The sequence below is a fragment of the Meles meles genome, chromosome 2, assembly GCF_922984935.1.
Source record: "Meles meles chromosome 2, mMelMel3.1 paternal haplotype, whole genome shotgun sequence".
NCBI classification, from domain to species: Eukaryota; Metazoa; Chordata; class Mammalia; order Carnivora; family Mustelidae; genus Meles; species Meles meles.
Genome location: NC_060067.1, coordinates 201,491,455 through 201,504,874, shown reverse-complemented (window position 1 = coordinate 201,504,874; position 13,420 = coordinate 201,491,455).

Sequence of the window (13,420 nt, the reverse complement as noted above, 5' to 3'; positions counted from 1 at the left end):
CCATGGAAGACACAAGAGCGGCTCACACTGTGCCGTTTCTGCACATTGTAGCCATAAGAGGCGCGTACCAAATGTCCTCCCAACTCTACTTTTCATCTCAGTGAGGAAGTCTGACCTTCCAGAGAATCGTCCCGTTCTGCCTCGGTGCACATGTGGACACTGAAAACCGGGGGAGGAGGAATGAGGTAGGTAGGAGGCAGCTACAGAAACATCTCTTGCGGACACAGACTTTCCTGGTTCCTAGTTAAATGAGAGAGTGAGGGAAACCACTCCTCGGAGCGCATCCAGCTCCAAGCGCTCAGTATCAATATTAAGTCACTGTAGTTGCCTATTAATACTTAGGCCTGTTACTTGGATTTTTACTGTCCCACTGCTGAAGCACTTTTACAAAGTGTGCTGGTCATAAACTATGAATGCATTCAGAATTCAGTGTAATTGAAACCAGTGTTTAGCTTTTCCTTAAATAGTATATATTTCTTCATTCTGACTGTTCTTCAGGACAAAGTAAATACTGCAAACAGTCATAAGTAAGGATGTCCAGCTTCAAGAACTGCTTAACCAAGAGATTAGTTCCTCAGGGCTTCCCTCATTTTTTTTTTTTTTTTGATTGATTGATCTATTTATTTGACAGACGGAGATCATAGGCAGGCAGAAAGACAGGCAGAGAGGAGGAGGCAGGCTCCCCACTGAGCAGAGAGCCCGATGCGGGACTCGATCCCAGGACCCTGGGACCATGACCTGAACTGAAGGCAGAGGCTTTAACCTGCTAAGCCACCCAGGCACCCCTTGGGCTTCCCTCATTTTTGAAGACTTTTTTTCTTTCTTTTCTTTTCTTTTCCTTTTTTGATAAGGTGGAAGAAAAATACCACAAAGAGTAGGAGAAATGAGGAAGCAAAAGTAGCTGCAAGTCAAATGCATACCCAAGGAGCGACGGACGGCTCTGGAGGACTCCAGTCTGGGAACGAATGTCCCTTCTGAGTCACAGAGCTCTAGGTGTCAACTGCTGAGTCAGCTTTAGTTCAGGGTAGCAGTTAATTAACAGAATTGATTCCCCCCCCCCCCCTCAGTAGAAAGCTGCATTCTCTTTGTGTACAATTGTATCTTACGGAGAGTTAAGTTCAGACAATTGGAGCAAGATGTAATGATCAATTATGGGTACCTTTGGGTCCGTGGACATTATTATCTTTTAATGACTCTTCCTTTTCATGCGCTTGCTTGGAAATTATATAGTCCTAGGTCCTCCTAATGAATTGCAAATTATGTTCTACCACAACGATGATACTGTAATTAAAAAAAAAAAAGTTCAGATAATCCTATCGTTCGTCTATTTTGGCAGAGTCAAAGTTAAAAATAAAATTCTATAGGGAACAGCGGAATGAAATGATGAAAAGTCCCACAAAAATATTTCCTTCGTGATAGCTCTCCCCTCTTAATATTTTTACGGACCTTGGGAGTTTATCTAAGATTTTTAATGCAACAGGCTTTGTCATGAAGGATCTATCTATCTGTATTTTGCACGATATCACACATTTCAGTCTTTATCACAGTGGGAACGATAAAGTAACAGACCGCAATGCATTAGCATCATACAAAAGTGTAATAAATGGCTTTATAACTGTAGTAAAAGTTGCATGAGCACCAGCAGCTGTACGAGAGATGTTGCTACGGCAGCTCTTTATGACCTAATGGCACTCAGTGGGCTGATCATCTCGTGTGTGTGTGTACTGCCAGCAGTTTCCAGGGCCCAGATTTCAATTCGATAAATAATTGAAAGCACTTTCAGACTTTTCCATAAAATGTTTAATAAGAGATCAGACCCTCCCTCCCTGTAGTGGAAAATTAAATAGTTGTTTTTTTTTTAATTTTTTTTTTAAAGACTTTATTTATTTATTTGACAGAGAGATCACAAGCAGGCAGAGAGGCAGGCAGAGAGAGAGGAGGAAGCAGGCTCCCCGCTGAGCAGAGAGCCCGATGAGGGGCTGGATCCCAGGACCCTGAGATCATGACCTGAGCCAAAGGGAGAGGCTTAAACCACTGAGCCACCCAGGCGCCCCGGAAAATTAAATAGTTTTTACGGGAGTAGTTTATGATGAAATTCTAACGACTAACTGTGGGAAAAGTGGTGTTTTTACGCACAGTGGATGAAAATAAAGAATGCTTCGAGGAGTTGGTATTATCTTGAATTTGAGTCACGGTGTCTTAGATTTAAATGTTCCTTCTTTGCTTAAGTTTCTGGCTTTTGGATTTCAAGACTGCCTGAAATATGATTTATCAAAATAAATACGTAGGGCATGACATCAATGGCTGTGTGTGGAGTTCGAAGGAGACGAGCACTGCAGTGAGTCTGTATCTAAAAATGACCAGCTGGGTCGTCCCGTATGGTAAATACACAATTCACCACGGATTCTTTATGCTGTTCCAGAAAAAAGCAAAACAAAACAAAACAAACAAACAACCCCTCCCCAAAACCCACATGATTTCCCCATCTCATTCACAGAACAGATGAGATGTGAAATGAGTGCTGTCTGAGCGGATAAAAATGCCATAAAATGCACAGTCTGGGAGAGAGGGATTTTATTTAAATGGAGAAAACAAAAGAATATATTTTTCCCCCCAGGAGAAATTTTAATCGTAATTTCTGCTATCACATGTGACTATTTTCTGTTTTAAGAGTAATGAAGACACAACTTTTGCTCATTTGTTAAATGCCTTCCTCCTGCCTTTTATTTGGCAGTTCAGAGCCAAAAGGGAATTAATGATTCACTACATCAATTGATGTGAGCTTGCTAATCAATTATCACAAACATTGGCTGTCGATTTCTTCCATATGGTACATGTTTTTAGTTAATCAAATAGGCATCATTAGTAGGCTGTCATCTTAATGTGGTATGAAAAGATGGAAAGTTAGATCAAATAGTGGAATCCCTCTAAGAAAAACATATCTGAAGCGGTCTCTTGAGAAAGATGGAGTGGAAGATAGCAAAAACTCAACTGAAAATCATAATAAAAAGAAAAACCCATTTCAAATAATGGTTAGATGATAGATGCTAAAATTTCACTTCCTCAGCTGGGGGACAGCACGAGTTAACACTGATCAGGGTGCAAATTTATACCTTTTTGAACAAAACCGTATAGTCTCAAGTAGAAAACTTCTCTTTTTGCCTTGTGTTTATAATAGCTTATTTGCTCTCATAGCAAATATGCTGGCAAACAGAAAGCTGTTATTGTGTGCCATCAGGATGAAAAATGTAAATAAATGACAGCGGAATAGTCTCATCTGAAGACACCGTAATAAAAAAGAGCAAGAAGTCTAGGGGAGCATGGGATGGTCTTGCTGTTTGCCAGAATTAATGGAAAGATCATGACTCCAGGTTTGAATATTAGCTCTACCAGTTGGTGGCTGTGATTTCTTCTCAAAATGATTCTATGCGTTGGCGTTTTAAATGTATGTCATCATGGGACTGGGGGATGCTTATGGGAGTTCCTGAAAGGCCAGCACATAGCTTAGCTAAAAGCAGACCTCAGTCTTTCATAGATGTGGCTTGCTTTTTATTTTCTTTTCCCCCTCTTCCTTTCCTTTTCTTGCTCTTTTTCTAATAGTTCACTAAGATTCGAAATTCCAGCAGCTGTGGGATAACATTTCCACTAGCACTCAGTTTTGTAGCATCTCTGTTTGCTAATATTTGCCCATGTCAATTGCATAAACTTTGATATCCTTGCTTACATGATCCCAAATCTCTTCTTTTACAGAGAGGGCTATAGAATTGTTACAACGAAAAGAAAAATTTATACTTCTCCCTACACTCTCCGCAGCTGCACAAGGGGGTCTTCGATTCCACCCTGGCTAAAATGCCTAGCCTCCCATCTTCTCAACACAGCTGCGTGGAGGCTTGGAGGGCCCCAGTAAATCAGTGTACCTCTTCACCTACCATGTTCAGAACCAACAGAGAGTTGAAAATGGGAGTCAGATGGAGAAAAAATCACTTTCATTACTTGGTTATGTTAGGTTGGGCATATGGCGACAGTGGGAGACTTTCCCACCGAGTCTGACTGCGTTAACTCCACCTTTCCTAGCTATGGCAGATCCCGTGGTTACAAAACTAAAGGCAGGGGAGAGCACAGAATAAGCCTTTTCTTCCAAAACAAGGTAGAGAATTAATTGAACCACATACATCCAAGACATCTACGCTCACCCAAATAAACCACCCTTTCTTCCATGGAGAGGAGTGTAAGGACGGGGAGAAGACACATGGACCTTCCTCTTTCTTCCGGAGATGGACTGAGGTCCTCTCACTTCCGTTTTCTTTGCCGTCCTTTGTTTTCTTACACCATGGTCAGTCCTAGGGTGCTGCTGTCTTCGTGAGAGGATACAGCTGGCCCTTAAGTGTAGGCGTGCTCCCATTGTTGTGAGGGTGCTCCCTGCCTACCAACCATCTCTCCTGTGGGTTTTCCCAATACCATGGGTAGACAGATGCTGATTTTTGTTACGAGGTCCTGAAATGTGTCAAAATGGTTCACCATGATCTCCCAAGGCCTCTCTGTACCCTACATTGAAAATTCCTTGCACATGTTCCCCTCCTACATTCTGTCCAGCTGAATTGTCTGAAAGGCTCATCACTTCTGCAGCAAGGTAACACTGAGTGTTAAAGTCTTGCATGTTAAAATCGAAAGATCACAGAAATTAACGTTTGGAATCACCCCTTCCTGTAGTTCCAGTGTTGTATTTTGCTTAGTCTTATCCGGACGGATTCAGCTGGCGGGGAGTCCTGTAGCCACATCCCCGTCTGAATGTCTGGGAAATGTGTGTAGTTCCTTCAGCATTCAGAAGATGAGGTCAGCACTAAATATCTCTTCATCCTCAGTTGGAAGGCAGACAAGGAATTGCTAGAAAACGAAGAGTAATCCTACCAGCCCCCAATAGCAAAAGTTAGCAAACAAAATCAGCTACCAAAAGTGAAATGATTTACCCAGACCCTGCTCTGTAGGATGGCTGAGGACCACCTCAGAACCGGTTATTGAAAGGAGGAGGAAGGAAATGCATTTTGGGCGAGCATCCTGGTCAGTCTGTATCCTGTGTCGAGTCCATGAAGTGAAAACTCAATCAACTCCTCACCTAATGTTTACTTTTCATACCATAGATTTATTATATTTGGAATAAAAATCATCTGTTCCTTGCTGTAATTTCTCTCAGGGACGGGTATCTGAGACAAGGCTGCCATCTTGCAAAGTTAACAAATGTGAACTGCTGGTCACCCAAGCTTGGGTCTTCACGCCCTCTTCTCCCTCATAAAGCGCCTCGAGATCTCTGAGTTTGCGTTTCCTCACTGAGTTCTTAGTTTCTGGATCCCACAGCTATGCCAGCTGATGCTGGTGCTTCTTGAGATAGAATTAGAGTTCTTGAAAACCTAACTTCTAGAGAAAGATGTCTCCATGTCCATGGAGTTAACTGCCACATCGTCATCAGTAGACCCCCGGACTTCAGTGACTTTCCTGAAACTGAACCGCCTCCATCACGACTTGCAGGGTGATCTGCTCTTACCGGTCCTCTCTGATGTTGCATTATTTCTCTCCACAAAGTTCCACTCACCTGCTTCTGAACGTGGTCCTCCTGCACCACTCTACAGGGATGTGGATGAAGACTTCTGGGTTGGAGTCCCACCTTTTCTATTCCTTTTCCTTTTTTTTTTCTGACACAGTAGCATAGTTTACAGTATTACATTTTACGGGGATACACATGTACTCCTGATTTGAAAATCAGTGAATTCTGAGCATGCTAACACCATTCACTGTTCAAACCCCTCTTCCATTTACACATCCTAGAGCTGGATAACTCCATGGATCAAGCTGTTCCTGGGGGTGCCTGGGTGGCTCAGTGGGTTAAGCCTCTGCCTTTGGCTCAGGTCATGATCTCAGAGTCCTAGGATCGAGCCCCACTATCACGCTCTCTGCTCAGTAGAGACCTTGCTTCCCCCACTATCTCTGTCAAATAAATAAATAAGTAAAATCTTAAAAAAAAAAAAGCTGTTCCTGGACACACCAGTACAACCAGGGCTGGGCTGTTAGTTTCCTACCTGGTTCCCCTTTCATAACTCTTATATATTTTGTTTTCTGTTGGAGGTGGAGGCCTTATTCCTTAAATTTCTCAGGATATTGTCATAGGACACAGGCAAAAATAGCATATCTACCTTCAATTATTAATGCTACTTTCAAACTAACTCATTTTTGAGAATTTGGTGACTCTCCTAAAATATGAACAATTTATTTGTAAACACTTTGTAGAGCTGTCCAAATTAGAAGGTATGTCTTTCCAATTCCTCAAAGTACCAGTCCCTCTTTGAAACTTTAGGATCCTCCCTTCTGGAGTCCTCTGAGTGAGTCCGTGTGCTCTGTCCTCTACGCATTAGGTTAAATTACTGGGGACCCTCATCACTTTGATGGGGGAAGAACTAAAAAATCTTGTTTACCAGTATTCTTTTCAGAAGCCTGGCTTCTTTTTTTCCTGTGTCTGATTTGAACCTCAAGATTAGTATTTCTTTAGGACCCTATAAAGCCTCAACATTTCTTCTAAGAAATATCTTCCCGTTGTTCTGCTTCATCATCATCACACTTTGGTCTTCCCATGTCCACCAGACCTAGTTCCTCCTTGATTTCCTAAGTCAACCTAAGTCTGATAGACACAGGTTTTGAGCAACTGCTTTTTTTTTTTTTTTTAAGATTTTATTTATTTATTTGACAGAGAGAGATCACAAGTAGACAGAGAGGCAGGGAGAGAGAGAGAGAGGGAAGCAGGCTCCCCGCTGAGCAGAGAGCCCGATGTGGGACTCGATCCCAGGACCCTGAGATCATGACCTGAGCCGAAGGCAGCGGCTTAACCCACTGAGCCACCCAGGCGCCCTGAGCAACTGCTTTTAAAAATAGCATCATTGGCCGCCAGGTTTACAGTCCATTCATTGACTGACTTCACTGCCTGAATTCAAGAAAAAAAAGGTATATGTATTTGGTTTATAATGAGCTACTATTTTGAATTTTTTAGTTGAGATATGACTTCAGGTGTAAAGTACAACTCTTAAAAGTGAACTCACAGTGAATTTGGGAAAGGTGTACACTGTGCCGTCCTCATCTGAAGCAATATAGATTATTTCCATCACCACAGAGTTCCCCGTGCTCCTTTCTGATCAATCTCGAATGCTCTGAAGTGGCTCTGATTTAAATCACAAAACACTGCTTTCCCTGTTCCGGAACTTCAGATAAATCAAGCAGTAAGTAGTTGTCATGTCTACTCTATTTTGCTCAGTGTAATATTTGTGACTTTCATCCCTGTTTTTTCCCCTTTCCTTTTTTTTTTCTGAGTGCTATTCCCTCGGCTTTGTTCTATTTCGTTATGTATAATGAATAATATCACTGTGTATGTTTTGCTATGTATAGCTGTAGGTTTTTGAAGATTTTCTCTCATTTTGATGCAGTTCTGTTACAGTGCTTGTTTGCTGATAGTTTTTTTTTTTAATCACGAATAACTACTGAATTTATCAAATATTTCCCGTGTCTATTGATGTGGTCATATGGTTTTCTTCCATAAAGGGTACTACCTTGCCTCGAGCAATTTTAATTATTTTAATGATGTATATTATTTTGAATATATTTTTGCCTTTGATCTACTAATATTTTAGGTAGAATTTTAGTTTCTGTATTTGTGAATATTCTTTTTTTTTTCTTTTAATGTTCTTGTCAGATTTTGATTTAATTGTTAAACTGATCTCATAAAATGAGTTGGGAACATTCTTGCCTTCTGTTTTCCAAGAAGTTTTTGTAAGATTCGTATCCTTTTCTTCATTAAGTGTTTGCTAAAATGAAACAGTAAAGCTTTGTGGGCATGCAGTTTTCTTTGTTGGAAGTTATTTATTCAGTATCTTTAGTAAATATAGCACAGTTAAGATCTTGTCTTTCTTTAGGTCAGTTTGGTAATTTGTACCTTTCCATGACTTTTTTTTCTTTTTATTGGATTTACTGGCAAAGACTTTGTGTCAACCCTTGTTACTAGTTTCATGTACACAGGGCCTAAAGTGATGCATTTTCTTCCATTCTCAGAATTGGTAATTTGTATTTTCTCCTTGTGTTCATCATCCATTCATGACAACGATTTATCAATTTTTTTAAATTGATAAATTTTATTCTTTTTTAAAGAATCACATTTTATTATGTTTTCATTATTTTTCTGTTTTCTATTTCATGTTTTTTTTTATCCTTTCCTTCCTTCTGTCAACCTTTGATTTCCTTCAGTTCTATGACAGAAAATTTGGTTTTTTGATTATTGTAATAATGTAGGCATTTAAAGCTACTAATCTTTCTGTAAGGACCACTTTACTTGCATCCCACAAATATTAACATACTGTATTGACATTATGAGTCTGTTTGGAATATTTTTTGAGCTCTTCTATCCAAGATATTACTTAAAAGATTGTGGTTACCCTTTCAAGGGGAGGGGGTTAGTTTATTATTTTTTTTTCTAGATTTCTAATTAAATTCTTTCCTAATCTGAGAACTTACTCAATATGACTTCAATTCTTTTATTTTATTTTTTTATTTTTTTTAAAGATTTTATTTATTTATTTGACAGAGAGAGAGATCACAAGTAGGCAGAGAGGCAGGTAGAGAGAGAGGAGGGGGCAGGCTCCCTGCGGAGCAGAGAGCCCGATGCGGGGCTCGATCCCAGGACCCCGAGATCATGACCTGAGCCAAAGGCAGCGGTTTAATCCACTGAGCCACCCAGGTGCCCCTCAATTCTTTTAAACTTACTGAGATTTATTTTGAGGCCTGGCGTTTCTTTTCTCTTGGTGACTATCCAAGTGCACGTGATCAGCATGATCTCAAGGTGACTTCCGAAGTCAGTACAAATAAATAGGTTAGGTTGGTTGACCGTGCTCTACAAATGTTGCAGTCAAAATCTATAATAAGAACTGAGTTTTTGTCTATTTGTATTCATTTGAGAAAGAGAGAGCGTGCACACAACTGGGAGGGAGGGGCAGAGTGAGAGGGAGGAGCACGTGCCCAGCCTGGTGCAGAGCTTGATGTGGGGGTCCCCCCCGCAGCTCCATCTCAGGACCCTATCAGTCATGACCTGAGCCAAAGTCAGACGCTCAACCCACTGAGCCACCCAGGCACTCCTCTTCTTTGTCTCTTTAATTCTCAAGTTGTGCTTCATTTAAAACCTTCTTAATAACACATAGTTAGGATTTTTCTTTTTAATGTTGGCATTTTGAGCTGTTGAAATGACCTTCATGTCTAGTAAACTTATCTCTCCTGCCTTAGTCTACTATCAACATATTCCCATCCGTCGTCTTGTATTTGTGCCTATGTTGGTTAAGCTCATAGTTTTTTTTTTTTAGTTTGCATAAAATATTTATTTATTTAGCTGTTTTCAATTTTATTTTTTCTCATTATAGCACATACCATCCCCAGTGTCCATGACCAGCTACCCCATCCCTCCCCTGTCCTCCCCTCCAGCAACCCTCTGTTTGTTTCCTAAGATTAAGAATCTCTTATGGTAAAGGTCCTGTTGTGTATGCAGCATGTCCGTGGGGTTTCCCGTTTCCAGCATTGATTTTTTGGTGGTGTCTACTGGTCCTGATTGAGCTCGGCTTCCATTTGGCTTCACTTTTGTGTGGTAATTTGACTGGACATAGAATTTTATTCTGACTGGTTTTTATTTATCACCCCCTTTTTTTCGTTTGGTTTTGGGGTTTTGATGGTGTTTGCTGCTCAGCACATTGATGATTTAGTTCCTTGTTTTACAACTAGATTGTTTTTGTCTTTTTTTTTTTTTTTTTTTTTGTGGAGTAATACTGACCTCATAAAATGAGTTTGGAAGAGTTCCTTCCTCTTCAATTTTTTGGAATAGTTTGAAAAAGATAGGTATTAAATCATCTTGAAATTGCCATAGAATTTACCAGTAAAACTGTCTGGATCTGGACTTTGGTTTGTTGGGAGATTTTTGATTATTGGTTCAATCTCCTTACTAGTAAGTGGTCAGTTAATACTTTCTATGTTTTCATGATTCAGTCTTGGATAATTATATGTTTCCAAGAATTTATCCATTTTTTTTCTTGTCTTCTTGTTGGCCTATAATTGTTCATAGTAGTCTCTTTATGATCCTTAGTATTTCATCATATATAGCCTTCATTTTTTATTTTATTTGAGTTCCCGTTCTCTTTTTTCTTCTTGTTAAGTGTAGCTAAAAGTTTGTCAGTTTTGTTTATATTTCAAAGAATCGGCTGAGTTCCACTGATCTTTTCTATTATCTCTCTAGTCTCTGGTTCATTTGTTTCCATTATGATCTTTACTATTTCCTTCCTCCTACTGACTTTGGGTTTGTTTGTTCTTAGTTCCTTTAGGTGTAAATTTAGGTTGTTTGAGATTTTTCTTTATTCTTGAGGTAAACCTGTATTGCCATGAACTTCCCTTAAAAGGTTTTAAAAACCACTTTTGCTGCACCTGTAGATAGTGGTATGTCATATTTCTCCATTTATCTCTAGGTATTATTTCTCCTTTGATTTCTGTGATGACCAAGTGGTTGTTCTATAACATGTTGTTTAATCTCCACATTTTTGTGTGTGTTATTAGCAGTTTTCTTTGTGTAATTGCTTTCTATTTTCATACCATTGTGATCAGAAAAGATGTTCGATAGAATTTAATCTTTTATATTGAGATTTGTCTTGTGGACTAACATGTCGTCTGTCCTGGAGAATGTTCCATGTCTAGTTGGAAAGAATGCATCTTCTATTTCTTTCGGTTAGAATTTTCTGTATACAACTATTAAGTTCCTCTGGTCTAATGTGTTATTTAGGGTTCATGTTTCTTTACTAATAATATTTCTGGATAACTTACTATTAATATTATTGGACTGTTAAAGTCTATTGAATTGCTGTTGATTTCTCCCTATAGCTCTGTTAATATTTGCTTTATTCCTTGTGGTGCTTCTATTTTGGGTGTGTGTATTTTCATAAGCGTTACGTTTTCTTGCTGTATTGACTCCTTTTATGACTATGTGATGTCCCTGTCTTTCATTACAGTCTTTATTATAAAGTCTTTTTTGTATTGTTTGAGTAGCTACACCAGCTTTCCTTTTGTTTCCATTTGCACGGGAAATCTTTACCATCCCTTGACTTTTAGTCTGTGTGTGTCCTTACTTATGAAATAAGTCTCTTGTAGGAAGTGCATAGATGATTGCTGGTTTTTATTCTGTTTAGCTACTCTCTCTTTTGAATGGAACATTTAGTCTATTTACATTTAAAGTTATTATGATATGTATGTGTTTACTGCCATGTTCTTAATTATTGTCTGGCTGTTTTTGTTGTTTCTGTTTGTTTGTTTCTTCTTTTTCCTTCTGGTTTCATTACTTTTTGTTGAGATTTCTTTCTCATTTTCTTCTGTGTATTTGCTATAAGTGTTTGCTTTGTGGTTTCTGTGAGGTTCTCCTAGATCATCCTATGTCTATAATGGTTTATCTTAAGTTGATAGCAACTTTAATTTGAACACATTCTAAAATTTTACATTTTTACTCCCCTTTAGTTATTCCTGATGCCACCATTTCTTTTATATATCCCTGAACTAATTGCTGTAGCTTTAATTTTATTACTGATATCTTTTCATCATCAGATTAGCTTTGTAAGTGATTAATCCGCTGCCTTTACTTCATATTTGCCTTTTCTAGTGAGATTTTTACATCTGTACCTTTTCTGATTATTAGTGCCATTTCTTTTCAGCTTAAATAACAACCTTTAACATCTCTTGTAAGGCTGGCTTAATGGTGATGAACTCCTTTAACTTGGCTTGTCTGGGAAACTCTATTTTTTCTTCTATTCTGATAACTTTGCTGGGGAAAGTATCTAGATCAGGTTTTTTTTTTCTTTCTTTCAGCACTTTGAATGTGTCTTGCCACTTTCTTCTGACTTAGAGTTTCTGCTGAAAAATCTCCTTATAGCCTTACTATGTTTTCCTTGTATGTGACAAGTTGTTTTTCTCAGCTACTTAAAATTCTTTTTAACTTTTGACATTTCAGTTATATGTCTTGGTGTGGAAGTCTTTGGTTTCATCTTAATTGGACCTCTTCAGGGTTCCTGGACTGGGATGACTGCTTCCTTTTTCAGGTTAGGAAACTTTTCAGCCATTATTTTTAAAATAGTCCTTCTGCTCCCCCCCCCCTTCTGAGATTCTAACAATGTGGATGTTATTTCATTTAATGTTGTCCTATCAGTTCCTTCAAGTATCTTAACTTCTCTAAATTCTTTTTTTTCTCTTTTGCTGTTCTGAGTTTCACTGTTGTTGGTTTTTTTTTTTTTTAAGATTTTATTTATTTATTTGACACAGAGAGATCACAAGTAGGCAGAGAGGCAGGCAGAGAGAGAGCAGGAAGCAGGCTTCTGCTGAGCAGACAGCCAGATGTGGGACTCGATCCCAGGACCCTGAGATCATGACCTGAGCCGAAGGCAGCGGCTTAACCCACTGAGCCACCCAGGCGCCCCTGAGTTTCACTGTTTTATCTTCCATGTTGCTGATCCATTTTTCTGTTTCATTCAGTCTGCTTTTGAACATCTTTAAGGTATGTTTCCTACCAGTTACGGTATTCTTTAGCTTTCTGACTTATGTTTGGTACTTTGTCTTTTCTGTCTCTTTGTCTAATTTTCACTGTGTTCATCCCTTCTTCCTCTAAGTTTGGTGAACATCTTTCTGACCATTATTTGGAACTCTGTATCAGGTAGAATGCTTATATCCATTTCATTGAGGTCTTTTACTGAGGTTTTGCCTTGTTCTTTTATTTGGAACATACTCCCCTGTGTCTTCATTTTGCCCGATTGTCTGTGTTTATTTCCATGCACTAAGTGACAGAGCTCCCCATCTTGAAGGAGTGATCTTTCGTAGGAGAGGACCTGTGTGGCTCAGAAAATAATCCCTTCCCCTGTCCCACTACCACAGTCAGCTACTCAAGGGGCATCCCGTGTGTGGACCATATATGCCTGCTGGCTATGGCTGGTGGGTAAAGGGCATGCCCAGCGGTGCTTGCATGTTAGAAGGAGAGTGCCAACATGGTGCCCACCAGGACTTCTGTCCTTAGAGGGAGTCCCAACATGTTCCTGCCTCTGCAGTAGTTGCTTTAGGGTTTCCACATATATATGGTCTAGTTGCTTTTCAAACGTGCTCTTGCTCTGGATTCTGGGGCAAATGTCAATGCACAAGCCTTTAGAGAGCGGGTTCTCTGTAGCCTATAGCTCTGTCATTCTCCTGAATGTGCTCCCTGTCAATTTGGGGGACTAAACCCAAAAGGTAAATATTTTTGGGACTCACCTCTCCCCTCATTCCTCAGAGAAAAATTCCGTGTTTCTGACATTGCTTCTGATTGTGAGTCACCATGCTTGGAGTGGTGTTT